The sequence below is a fragment of the Takifugu rubripes genome, chromosome 10 (assembly GCF_901000725.2).
Source record: "Takifugu rubripes chromosome 10, fTakRub1.2, whole genome shotgun sequence".
NCBI lineage: Eukaryota > Metazoa > Chordata > Actinopteri > Tetraodontiformes > Tetraodontidae > Takifugu > Takifugu rubripes.
Genome location: NC_042294.1, coordinates 5,409,410 through 5,422,111, shown reverse-complemented (window position 1 = coordinate 5,422,111; position 12,702 = coordinate 5,409,410). Strand labels below are relative to the sequence as shown.

General features: G+C 40.7%; 1 long non-coding RNA gene across 1 annotated transcript; it reads left to right on the top strand.

Moving 5' to 3' along the window:
* The first annotated feature begins 7,284 nt into the window (after nucleotides 1-7,284).
* LOC115251281 (uncharacterized) lies at nucleotides 7,285-9,932 on the top strand. Its single transcript, XR_003889855.1, has 3 exons — nucleotides 7,285-7,382; nucleotides 8,287-8,374; nucleotides 9,416-9,932. It is a non-coding gene; the product is annotated as an uncharacterized lncRNA (long non-coding RNA).
* Nucleotides 9,933-12,702: the final 2,770 nt, after the last annotated feature.

Sequence of the window (12,702 nt, the reverse complement as noted above, 5' to 3'; positions counted from 1 at the left end):
TATGTACAAAATCCCATTATGGCTTTATTGTTAGTTTTTAATAAAAAAAAAAAATCACAAACCCTGTAAACTATTTATTTTAATCTCAAAAATGTTACACTCATTTATGTAGCCCAGTGAGTTGTCTTCATGCCGAAAGACTAATGGCTGCTCTCTACTAATGCCTCCCTCTGTCTTGTTCTCTCTAACGCTTTTCTCTAACTAATGGACAGATGGCATCCCATTGTTTACTGGGCCAAGGTACAATGCCTTATCGGCCATGGTGGCGGAAACTGGGCTAGTGTTTCTGCTTGACCCAGCTCAATTCTGCCTCTAAAAAAGGAGGAGGGAAAGAAGGCAAGGAACAGTGTGGAGTGCAAAAGAATGGGTGGTAGCTGGAGATTACAGCAAAAATTGTTTTTTTAAGCATATTCTTCTGATCTTTATTTGCATTGGGTTGTAAAACCCAAATCCTCTCAACTCCAGAAGAAAGGTTCAAAGATTTTCAAATGATATTGTGCTGGTCATATTAACTAAATTCATGTTAAAAATATAAATTACACCTAAGAAGGAACACAAAATTAATCAAAACATTTGACTGGAAAAGTTCTCAAATGCCACTCGATTTGCTAATTGGGCTGCTCATTTACAGATTCTTGAACAATAAAATTCAGGACACGATGCCCATTTCGTTTCAAGGTTGGAGACAAATTGTGTAGCATTTTTGTGAAGCGAAATAGATTTGTTCCTAGATCCATTTAGCTGGTGAAACTAAAGGAGTCACTTGTACATCATTGAAGCCCTTAAACCCCCAGTTCCTCCCCTCCTTTTAACCCCTGAGGGTTGGAGACCTAGGGAACTTTTAATTATCTGCAGCTCTGGCTCTCTTCTCCGCTGGCCACTGAATGGTCAACAGGCTTTTTACTACTTACTGTGGCAACAGTCCCTGAATAATAATAGATAATGCAGTCAGCATGCAGAGAGAAGTGTCTTAGGGGGGCCAAGGCTGAGAAAGAGAGACCCACAGACAGAAAGAGAGATAGGGGTATCATTAGATAAGCCTGTCGCTTAATTAGCCCTGCTTCAGAAGCAAGGGACCCCCTTCCTGACGCTCAGAATGGCCATCAGACATTATCCGCGGTCGACAATTTTTTTATGGTCCCAAGCAGACTCCACTGATGGGATTGTTAAGCAGCAGGGAGGACATATGCTGCCAGGATGGGAACACACTGTTGTCAGTCAGTCACACATCGACAGAGGGTAAAAAATACAATTTTATGATGTCGCAGAGGCGGGACCCAAGATGTTTCACTCCAGCTGCTTGTTTGGTGTGGACAAGAGTGGTGAGCAGTCTGGACCCTCACCCACCCAAGTGGCTGTGTTGGGTGACCTCAAGCTTGACAACTTGTTTGGATTTACGGGAAGTGTCACTGCACAAACCAGTGTGGTGTTTTGCCTTTACTCACTCAGTTTTCAGATCTAGAATTGCAATAGAACTGTAGAGAGCATATTTTTCTGTGTGCAATTCAGAGTAAGCATGACTATTTGACAAATTATCACACCTTTTTCATGGAATATTGTTCAACAGCTCAAAAATAAAATGTTAATAATTAGACACAAAACAGTCTCCGCCTTTAGGGATTTGTTTAATTCTTTGTGTTGAAATAATACATTTTATTATCTAAGTCTATTGTACAGACAGAATTCAGACAATGAGGCTTTCCTATTTTAAAAAAGAAAACTAACTCCTACAGCAAGTTACACTTGGGGTATTAATTGAGCAGAATACATATTAAGAGCTTTGAACAGGTAATTTTGCTTATAACTTTGTAATGCTCACTTAGAATTAATTAGTTATAATATGCATTAGCTTTGGCTAAAAAGTCCCCCTTTCCTCACTAAAACACAAAAGATGCATGTTCAGATATTAACACACTTACATACACACACACACACACACACACACAGTGTGGTTGCTGGGCAGGCCGGGCCCTGCACATGAGAGAAACAGCTCCCAGATCTGCTCTGTGTTGTCTGAGTGGTTTATTTTTTATCTCACTGTCACTTTCTGAGCTCAAACATTCACGTCTGATTTCTCTGTCAATTTCTCTTCATTTTTATTTGTAATTTCCTCCCACTAATTTTGTCATCTTTGACACATGTTCTGGCTATGTCACTCCAGTGCATATATTTGCAACAAAGATATGAAGAGTGAGACTTGTGCATATCCATCTTGCTCTGCAGCTAAATGGACAAATATTGCTTGAAAGACAATCTGACATCCGTCTCAGCATTACAGTGTTTTTGCACAAGTTTTAACATGACAGCAATATTTTATACACCTATGATAGAGTGTTTCAGCAACACACCTTGGAGACTCTGAACACTTGGCATATTAGTGAGACATATTTTCAGACAAAGAGAACACACACATACACATTGTCCATGCACAGTCTACTCTCGGAGGAAGCCCATTGTGTAGAAAGGAGATCGATGGAGGGGTCAAGCCATGTCAGAAGAGGTGGAACATAAACAGGCAAAGGATTGTTTTCTGCATCTCATGCTCCTCAGCTGTCTAGAGAGGCTACTGGTCAGTGCTTTGCATCAGGTTGCAACCTTTCAGCACATGCAGAAGACAAATTTTCCCTGCTGTCTGTGAGAAAGCATAAATATAGAAAGGCAAATATCAGAGGATGAGGCTCTAACAAGCATTTAAAGAAACCCAATGTGCAGCCTCTGGTAAGTGCCCTTTAACCAGAAGACGAATGTCACAGTTCGAAACCACATCACCACCATGGTCACGTCGGTCAAATCCCCCAGCATCAGTGCTCGAGGCTTCAGAGCCCTTGGATACCTGATCTTTTTTTCCCTCTTAAATCACTCCATCTCAGATTTCAGCTGAGAGGAATGAAGTCAATATTTACTGTATAATGAGTTTTTTTCTGTATCAATAGCACTGAATTACCAAGGACTATTAGTACTTTATAAGAAAAATGATGTGAAATACAGTTCATAAAAAGGATATCCTGATAAAACATAAATGTTAATTTCATTTTTGATTAGAATTTCTTTAAATCCTACAAAGATCTGCTAATAAAGCATTTAATGAAATAAACCAAGTCGTGACCAACCTGTAGGCCTTCTGAAAAGTCATCCTCACTGTTACAACTACATTCATATGACAACATGCCGATTTTAGGCAAATTAAGAGATTTTAAGCATATTTGTAATGTGACATGATCTGTCCTCCCAAATAGGGTTCTGAACAAATCATCTCCTAACACTGGAAGAAGACAGCCACAACAAACCATAATAAACATTGCCATTTCATCTTTGCATAATCTCTTATAATTCACTGAAAAATTAAATGAAAAATATGAATATATTTGCAGGTCACTTATATCTGGAAGTGAACAGAACAATAATAACGTGTGTCTCCATCAAAGCTGATCCTGTATTTGCATTGTATTTATTCTAGATTATTTTTGGATGCTGGATCCATCTGATAATTGTGAGAAGGAGCATGTAGCTATCCAGATCTACCCTCCAACTCCAACTCCACAAGAGTTTGCTTTGTCTCACTTTTCTGCCCTGTGTTGGGCACCAAATAGGGTTGGTTTTGTGCATATCAGGCTTAGTTTCCTTGCTAGCCAAAACCTGCACACCTGAGGCTTAACACGTTGGGACAAAATATGCAGGCCAAGCTTAGCTCAGCTGAACTGTGGCCAGAACTGCCATAAGGTTAACGAGGCCATGAAACGCAATTATTCTTTATAAACCTACGAACCAAACTAACAACTCATTGGTGTCTCTCATGTGACCCTACAGGTGTCATGTGCACTGTGTCATATAGCGTGCATGGAGCCAGACAAGCACATGTTGTACAATACAAGGAGTTGAAAGGTTACTTGCAACAGTGCAGACGCATTTTATGTCGAGAGTCATTAAATCAGCTGTCAGGAAATGATTTGATAAGAATACCAGAAAATAGGAAGGGGTAAAGTAAAGACAACTCATAATGATGGATTGGTTGAGAGGTTTAGGGGGTTGGTTTGTAAGATATACCTTTTTGGTTTATTATTACATAGACTTCTGTCAATATTCTTACAGTATCAAGGTAGTCTGTGTCTATCTATCTGTCCATCCGTCCGTCCATCCATTCCACTGCTGCAATATGGCCTCATTCACAGTGTCACTATCAGAGCTTTTCCACACAACTATTAGCACTGCACATGGCCAACAAAAGTTATTTTCTTTCATTTTATTTTTTAGCTGCATTTTATTGCACTTTGTAAGCTGCTCAGCTTCAGTTGTTAAAAGCTCAGCTGCAAGCACGAGAAAATATTCACCCAATAGTTGAGGTCAAAATAACATTCACAGGTAGGCTAACGCCGCTATTTCACAAAGGTGGTCATAGTTGCCCTGACTGATGGCATTTGTTTCCTACTGATTCTCCCAGCCTTCCCAACATCCCCACGACCTTCCCCCTGCAGTCCCTTGAGGATGCCCCTTCCTTTATCAGAGAGTGTGTATGCAAGTGCCCTTTTGCATGTGCTGCATATCCAGTGCAGGTATCAAGCTGGGACAGCTGGGTCCAAAGGTAATGGTCAGGTGGCTGAAAGGACTCCTTCAGTAGAAAAAGAGGTAGGATGGAGGTGTAAAGGTCAATGTCTGGGTAGCTTTTTGAGGTGACTGTTCCAAAATCACTCTATCCAGCCTCTTTTACTAAAAAAGGAAAACCAAAGTTTTGTGAATCTATTATTTGAGTCCGTGTTTTATTGTGCAAGTAGGTGATTATGTGCACATGTGGTTCTTGGAATGCAAAGATAAAGAGCACAAACAAATGGTGATCAGCCTCTGCCTGCTAATGTTTGGGAGGTCAACATTTGACAGGTGGTGATAAATAGATGCTTGATAGTCTGTTTTCCACTGTGGCTTCTTCTGCATGAAGCCTTGTGGCTGGATGGATGGAACCACCCTCTCTTGAAAGATGATTTGGCTAGAAATTGTTAAACAAAGTGTCCAGAGAACACATATTCAACCACCATATAACATGTGTCTTCATGATTCTGCCCAGACCTTTCACCTAAAAAGTCATATACATATGGTGATACATAGTTTGAATTGAATCATCAACAAGATGTGATTCCAGTGTTTGGTTTATTTTAGTTTTATAGCTTAAAGAGTTTTGAATAATACAGCGGTTTAAGAAAATGTCCCTTATAATCTGAAAAATACACAATGATACATAAACAGGCCCTGGAGAGCACTATAATTTATAGGTTCATGAGCATCGACTTGATGAACTTCCTCTTGATAATCTCACTTAACATTTAGACCATGCAGCACACTTAATTCCACCGATTATATGAAGTGTTGTCTTCCCTGAAACCTGGACATGGTGGTGATTTCATACTCAGAGGTGTGGGACATTATATCAGGTAGTTTGCTGGCTTCTTCACAGAACACGCCTGAACACGTCTTGATTCAACTGACAGCCTGCACTCAGCAGACAGATCAAGGTGAATCTGCACCCGTGCTCTTCCATTTTTATTTACTCCCCCCCTTGAGATTTGAAGGGAATGGGAGGGAAAAGAAATTATTGTGTTGTCTGTTCTTGTAGCCAACTGCACATTTTGAGTCAGACAGTATTCTTGGTCATGGAAACATTCCTACTCATGTGTCACAAGATGTAAGACCTCCCCAATGCTGTGCTTTGCTGCCAACAAACCCCATTGAGGAAACTCTCAGACAGAGAAAAAGCTTCAAGATTGTCTTCTTCTTGACTCGTCTTATCGGGGCTGTGTTTTATTGTCCCAGCAAGTTTTTTTTTTTTTTTTTAGAAAGAGAAAGGCCTATCTTTGGACTATCATTTGACATCATGTACACATTCCTCCTACCAGATGAACCCTTGTGATTTGCTGTGTGTGTTCTCCCCCTTGCTATGTGACTCAATGGGCTGCTTTCTTCCTCTGCAGCTTCCCCCCCTCCATCAACACACAAATATATAGACTATGTCAGCCACAAAGTCCATTCAGCTGATGAGGACCACTAGCTGTGGGGGAAAAGGCCACCACATGATAGTGGGTATGGCTCCTCACAGAAAACCACCTTTTTCTGTTAAAGGGGAGGGGGGAACAGACATTGCTTTGTGGAGCATGAAGAGGGAGTCTACCCCTTCTATTAAAGGCACTGACACCCAGCTGCTTAAGCACGTCGGCCAAACTGTGGAGCATTGTTCCACGCATGCCTGCTTTAGTCACATCCCGTCCGCGATAGGCCCCCAATGATGATCAATGACCAGGCCTTGTTGGAGTGGCAAATGGTCTTTGGCACCCCACAGGTCCCTATACTGGGCCCACTCATCCTTTGACTGATTGCCCATCACTCTCCACCCTCTCCACACCCCTGGCCTGGAAGAGGCACTCAACCTGTCCCATCAGTTAAAACCCACACGGCAGGTCAGGGTCTCTGTGTTGCAGGTTTGCTGGTGTTGTTGTCGAAAACAATAAGACGCCATTAATTCCTCCACAGTGAGGTATACTTTTTATTGTCTGAGTTTGCTGTGTATAGGTCTGCCAGTTCCTGGGCTTCCCATTCTGTCTCCATTTTATGACAGCTTTTAAAAAGCTAATGTCTGTCATCTCATCTGTTTGGTGCAATTAAATTCTTCTTTTAGTGGTATTGAAAGACGGCCTCAGCTAACACGTCCATCAGAAGAGGAGCCGCATATAGCAGACATGCTCAGTTAGACCGGATGGTCATAAAGGTTATATTAATGGTTTATGTACCCCAGTGCAGCATTGTTAATGGCAAATGGCATTTACTGGGTGCTGCAGAGGAAGGCCATTCAATCCACTGTATGGTTTATCTATCATGTCAAGAGCTCAATAAAAAGCCTTCAGTAATATCAAAGGAGACTCAACACAATGGCTGTACCCCTGGGCTAGGTTTAAACATTCTCTTGTGTTCTATGTAAGAAAATGAATAGTTTATATTTTCAAAATCCGTCTGAAATTAATCAAATTTAATTCCTCTTTGCACCGTGGCTAAGTACATGCACACGGACCCAGACAAACACACCACAGTCGATCAATCTGTGTGTGCGTGTATGTGTGTGCGTGCGCGTGCGCAGGTTCACACACGAGGCAACAAAGCGGTCTGTACGCACTGAAACAAACCCTATTACAAGGGTTGTTTTAAATCTGCATCTGTGGAACAGCTCATGCGTGAACCAGTGGCTGATTTCATGTGCCTATTTGATAGTTTAGGGTCCCTTCATCTGTGGTGATGTCATCAAAGCGAGTCACCACGCTGGAGCGAGACCTCGCTGGCTCTGCAGCTGAGCGATCCCCACAAAGCTGGAATGAATGGCGACGAGGATAACGACAAGGATGATGGAGGTTATCGTGGAGTAATTATTGTGCATGGGGGACTCCGTACAATGTGAATGAGAAAAACAGAGATGTGGGAGGGTGTGTGTGTGTGCGGCGGGGGATTGTGTCACTTAATGTGTCGCTTGATTGAAGTGTGTAAGGTTCTGAGCTAATTACACCCAGAACCACAGCCTAGGAACAGATGCCGTACTTGTGCATCAATAAATGCTTATAAGTAACTTATTTAGGGCTGCCTGCCATGCAAGGAAATGGCATGACTTAAAGCACAAGTGCCCAGAGGCTATTCCCCAGCTCTTTGTCTTGTCATCCTGCATCTTTTAAATTTATTCACTGCTTCAAAACAACATGGGCAGACAGCAGGGAAGGGAGGGGAGAAAAGAAGAACAGGAAGGGAAAAAGATACAAATATTCACACGTTGCAGACGGAATTATATTTGTTATCTGAGTTGTCTGACATCAAAGAAATGCTGTCTTTTTTAACTGCAGAAGAGGAGTAGAAGCTTTTTTTAAGGCCAAGCTGACACAGAGATGGTCTTCAAAGTTTTAAGACAAATATTGTGAAATTTGAAAGACAAATCATTTTGACTTGAGCGTAGCAGGATACATTACTCTGAGGAGTCACTACTGTGTCTTACGGTGTTGCAGTAATAGGCAGCATTGCTGGTGCGTTTGGTGGCTTCTGCCTCATTTACTGTTTTATTTGGTGTGAATACAAGGAACCAACTATGCAGCAATGTGCCATCATCTTTGCTCACCACTGTGTGCGACACTGTCAGCACACTGTTAACAGAGTGTTTCATTAGACTCACATCCTGTTTTCTTTCTGTTTTTATAAGCTTGAAACCCTGTTACTCAGATCATGTGTTTGGATCCTGCAGTGCTTTTCAAGATGACTCCTAAATTGTTTCAGGTAAATGACGTGAACAATACTTGAGTCTTTACTGCGGTGCCAGATTATCTTGTGTCCCAAGATGCCATATAGCTGTGTCACCTCTTTGGTGAGTATGTGCTCTTTTGTGTAGTTTAACACTGGTGGACACACACATACACATACATACCAAGGTGCTCACACTGTTACATAACTTTGTGTGCACTTGTGATCATGTTTGAGTGTGTCTGCGTGCAAGCCAGTCTACTCTGCTCTGCTCTGCTCTGCTGTGTGTTGCAAGCTTTGCATAAATGCAGAAAGTGCTGCTTCACCCATTATTGTCTGTGCTGCGTGATGTAACAGGCTGAAAGTCCCCAGGAATTCTTGCTGGTTTCAGTTTACCCAGACTGACCAGAGCTTAAAACAAAATGCTAATTCACAAGAGAAGCATGAAGTTTCCCTCCAACCATTTGTTCTCCGTCTGAATACAAGATGTTTTGGAACTGATGATTTTCCAAAAGATAATTAGACAGGTTTGCATTTTTCATGAGATTAATTCATAGCTTTCTAATGCGTGGTTTGTAACCTCACACTGCATATATTCTGGACCAAATTAACATATTTGAAATATGTATGATCCTTAAAGAACATGCCATATGTTATCAGCATGGGTTCACCCATGTGAACACTAAATGCAAATGGCCTGTTTTGATTTGTTTTTGGTATAATAAGGTTTAAAATAACTTTATGTTGGAGTTGTCACACTGGCTTGTCTGCTGATGTTTATTATATGGGTGATGCAATATTCACAGCAATATCTGCAGAACACATGTGCATGCCAAAATCTTAGAACCAAAGTTTTTTTTGGGAACATTTCTTAAGAGAAAAAACCTAGAAAATACATTTTCATTGTATACATACATTCATGTTTGTTTGCATTACAACACACCTGTTCAGATTTACATGCATTCATTATTTGCACACAAACGCAACGCTGCATGCAATTAGTAGGTGCATTTGTGAGCTGTCATCTCCAGCATGCATAAACAAGCAAGGGGAGGAGGAAACTGTGCACACAAACTGAAAAACATGACTGTATTTTCCATGACATCACTCATCTGGGATTAATAGTGTTAATGTGTCTTTGAGTTTCTTCTCCTCTCTTGTCCAGGGCCGAAATCACATGGCTACAGCAAGGCACGTCGCTGTTTTACAGGGGTTCCATGTGGCCTGGTGCCAGAACCTCTGCTTTGCATTTCCTCCCAGGGCTAATTTATCACATCCTTTTCTCGCTCAGTCTTCTCTGGGGGGTGCAAGTGTTCCTGGGAATGGACCCATGCACTCCTGTCTGGTAAAACAGCAAATAATAAATATGCACAGATAAAACAGCAACTGGATTTTTATTGGTGTTCCTGTAAGTCAGTCCGTGAAATGGGTGAATGGACAACATAAATCTTTTAACTGTAGCATAAAAAGAGAATCAGAGTGGGGCATTATTTACACTGAAGCAGCTGGAACACACTTTCTGTCAGTGTGAAATAGATCAGATGGATATATTCTCAAAAATACAAAATCTGAAGCATCTAAGCAACTGACGACCGACCCCCTCATAACATGTTGCTTCATTTGGGCAGTGAATAAACATGCATGGCGTATGTGCTTCCTCTCTCAACCCAGCCCTGCTCCCACAGCTGAAACCACAACCAGCACCTCCAATCGCTGTGATCTAATTTCCTCTTTTTTCCTTCTTCCTTTACCTTTCCTGCTGAAATTGATTTCTGCTTGTTTGGTTTGGCAGTAATAAGATCAACAGTAGGATCATGTTTCAGTGGCATACTACTTTGAACCCCGGGCAAATGATTTGTCCAAACTTAATAATGGAAATACTTAGGATGTATTGGGAGATGTAAACAGTAGTTGTAATAAAACAGTGCCGGGAGGTAAGGGCTCCTTTAAGTTGCAAAGCCTTTACACTTATGTTGGCTGTACACACCTAAGGCTGTCCCCAAACAAAATGTATCCCCGTTAAGCGTGCTGAAAAGTCATCCAATGAAAGCTATTTATCTGGAATGCAGTTTAGACCATAGGACTTTTGCCCATTGACAACTCTCAAAATTGCATTGTGAAGCGTTTTAATCCCATTTTCTACACATAAAAACAGCACTTAGCTTTGATTTTATACTCTGGAGATGAAGACAATTGTATACTACAATTTAAATTTGCAAGTAAAATCATTTTATTTCACATGATAATTATTTTTGTGCCTTTCAATCCACTGTATATTTGCTTGCTCAAGTGAGAGCAAGTAAATACTTTCTAAACCCATTGTAAATTCCAGCTAACAAGTCAGACCTGTTAGGGATTTTCTCTTTTTAAATGGCCTTTTAAACAACATACATCTTAAAGGACAGCCTCAATAATTGGCTGAAGTGGTTAACATAGTCAACAGGCTTGAGTGAAGTTATGTCACACATGTGAAAGTATGTCACTGAATCCTTCATGAGTTTTGTTAACAGAGTGTCCTCTCACACCTTGTATGCATCGGTCTACTTACATTCCTCAAAGTGAATTAGATTAGTTTCACTCCATGCAGGATGGCTGAGTTACTCCCTGTTCTCTGCATTAGCCTTAAAGTGTATCCATTCAGGAAATACTTCATATCCTTTCCCTGCCAACAGATTTATTCTCAATTTTACAAAAATTGATACCATCATGAAAACTAGAGTGAAACAACAAGACCATCTGAAGGACATCAGACTTTCTCTCTTTTTTTTCCCCATTTAAGCTCACCTGATTGAGTACATTAAGACGACTGGATAACAGGACTAACAGCTGCAAAATAAAAGTATGTATACTTACTGACAAATGGATTAAAAATGAAGTCTATTGAACTTTTAAAAGCAATGTTTGAATGATAAGCCTTAACCATGTGAGCAGATGTGATTTGGGAGAGCACAGAGCCAATAAAGTTTCTGCAGCTGCGCTTTGTGGTGACGGCTGACCCAGAATAGACAAATTCATGGTGTGTTTAGTTTTGTATCATACCCACTGTTGTCTGCCACATGAGTCCTTGTGACTAGGCCACAGAAAGCCGATAAAAGCTTTTATGGTTACGCAGGGTCCTTGATAAGTTGTTTTCCACTCACACACACACATTGTCACTCACACAAGCACACATTTAAACACAGATACATTGAAATAACTAATTAGAAAAAACACATTTAAAATTACAGCATTTGCACGGAAGAGACGAAATAGAAGATTGTGGTAAATAGTAACATGTTTTCAGGCACTAATTCTTTACACACACGCTGTCACATACCAGCCAATAAAAATGGCAACTTCAGCTTCTGCTTGTGTTTCCGTACCAAAACTTGTGGATGATACAAGAAGAAGCTTTAAACTAGTTTAAATCTCTCTCGAGGCCCACAGCCACCAGCAGAGACAGAAAACAGCCAATTGGTCAATAGCAAAAAGAATGTAGCGGCTAATTTCTGATTTCCCAAATGCCATTTTCTCATGTTACTGTCTTTAATTTTGCAACTCTGTTGCAATAAACAAATGCAGGACATGGCCTGAAGGGGTGGCAAATGGGCAAAATAGAACCAGAGGCCAAACAACCTCAACAATTGTTACTGCAAGGCAAAGAAATATTGTGGTCGTTTGGTATCATATATTTTGGTCTCTCCTGAACCCACTAGACCAGAAATTTGGTTTAAATGTTAAATCAATCAGATCATGTAGCTTCACATCTGCAGACTTCCCTCATTTCTCATGTATAAGTCAAAGTCAGAGTGTGCAGGAAATAAGTGCAACACTAGTCATCATACTTTTCACTATTTCAACTCCAAAAGTTATATATTTGCATGAGCACATGTAATAACCTTTGAGAATTTGAGCTTTTTAGAAGCAGCAAGGAATGTTGCTGCTAGAAGTGCAACTGTTTTAAAATGGGAGCCAAAATCTGTTGTGTCCTGCCTCTTTATGGCAGCTTTAACTCTGGAGGGATTTTGCTTAGTGAGGACTCATATGGGGAAATCAAAAATCAAACAGCTGTAGAGGGAATTTTCTCAATAAAATATGACAACCAGAAAGAACAAACAACCCCTCTTCAATGTGGCAATGCTTGATTTCTTTAACTCTTTCTCTGGGGGAGGTTACCAACTATGAAAGTTGTTAGAAATAAACAGCAGGAAGACTCATAAAACACCTGTTTCCAGTACAGGGGCCTAAAAGCCAAAGTTGTTAATAGCCAGCCATAAATTGCTCACTCCATTGTTCTGTCACCAGGTTGCAGGTTTGCATTTCTGTGTCGGATTCATGACATAACAATCACTCGACGCCCGCCCTTTTCTACTCTGACATTAAATCTTTTCATGCATTAAACCCTGGCCAAATGCATATATCGTGCAAATTTTCATTTGAATTTTCAAACCTTTCCAAGTAATTTGGCTATTT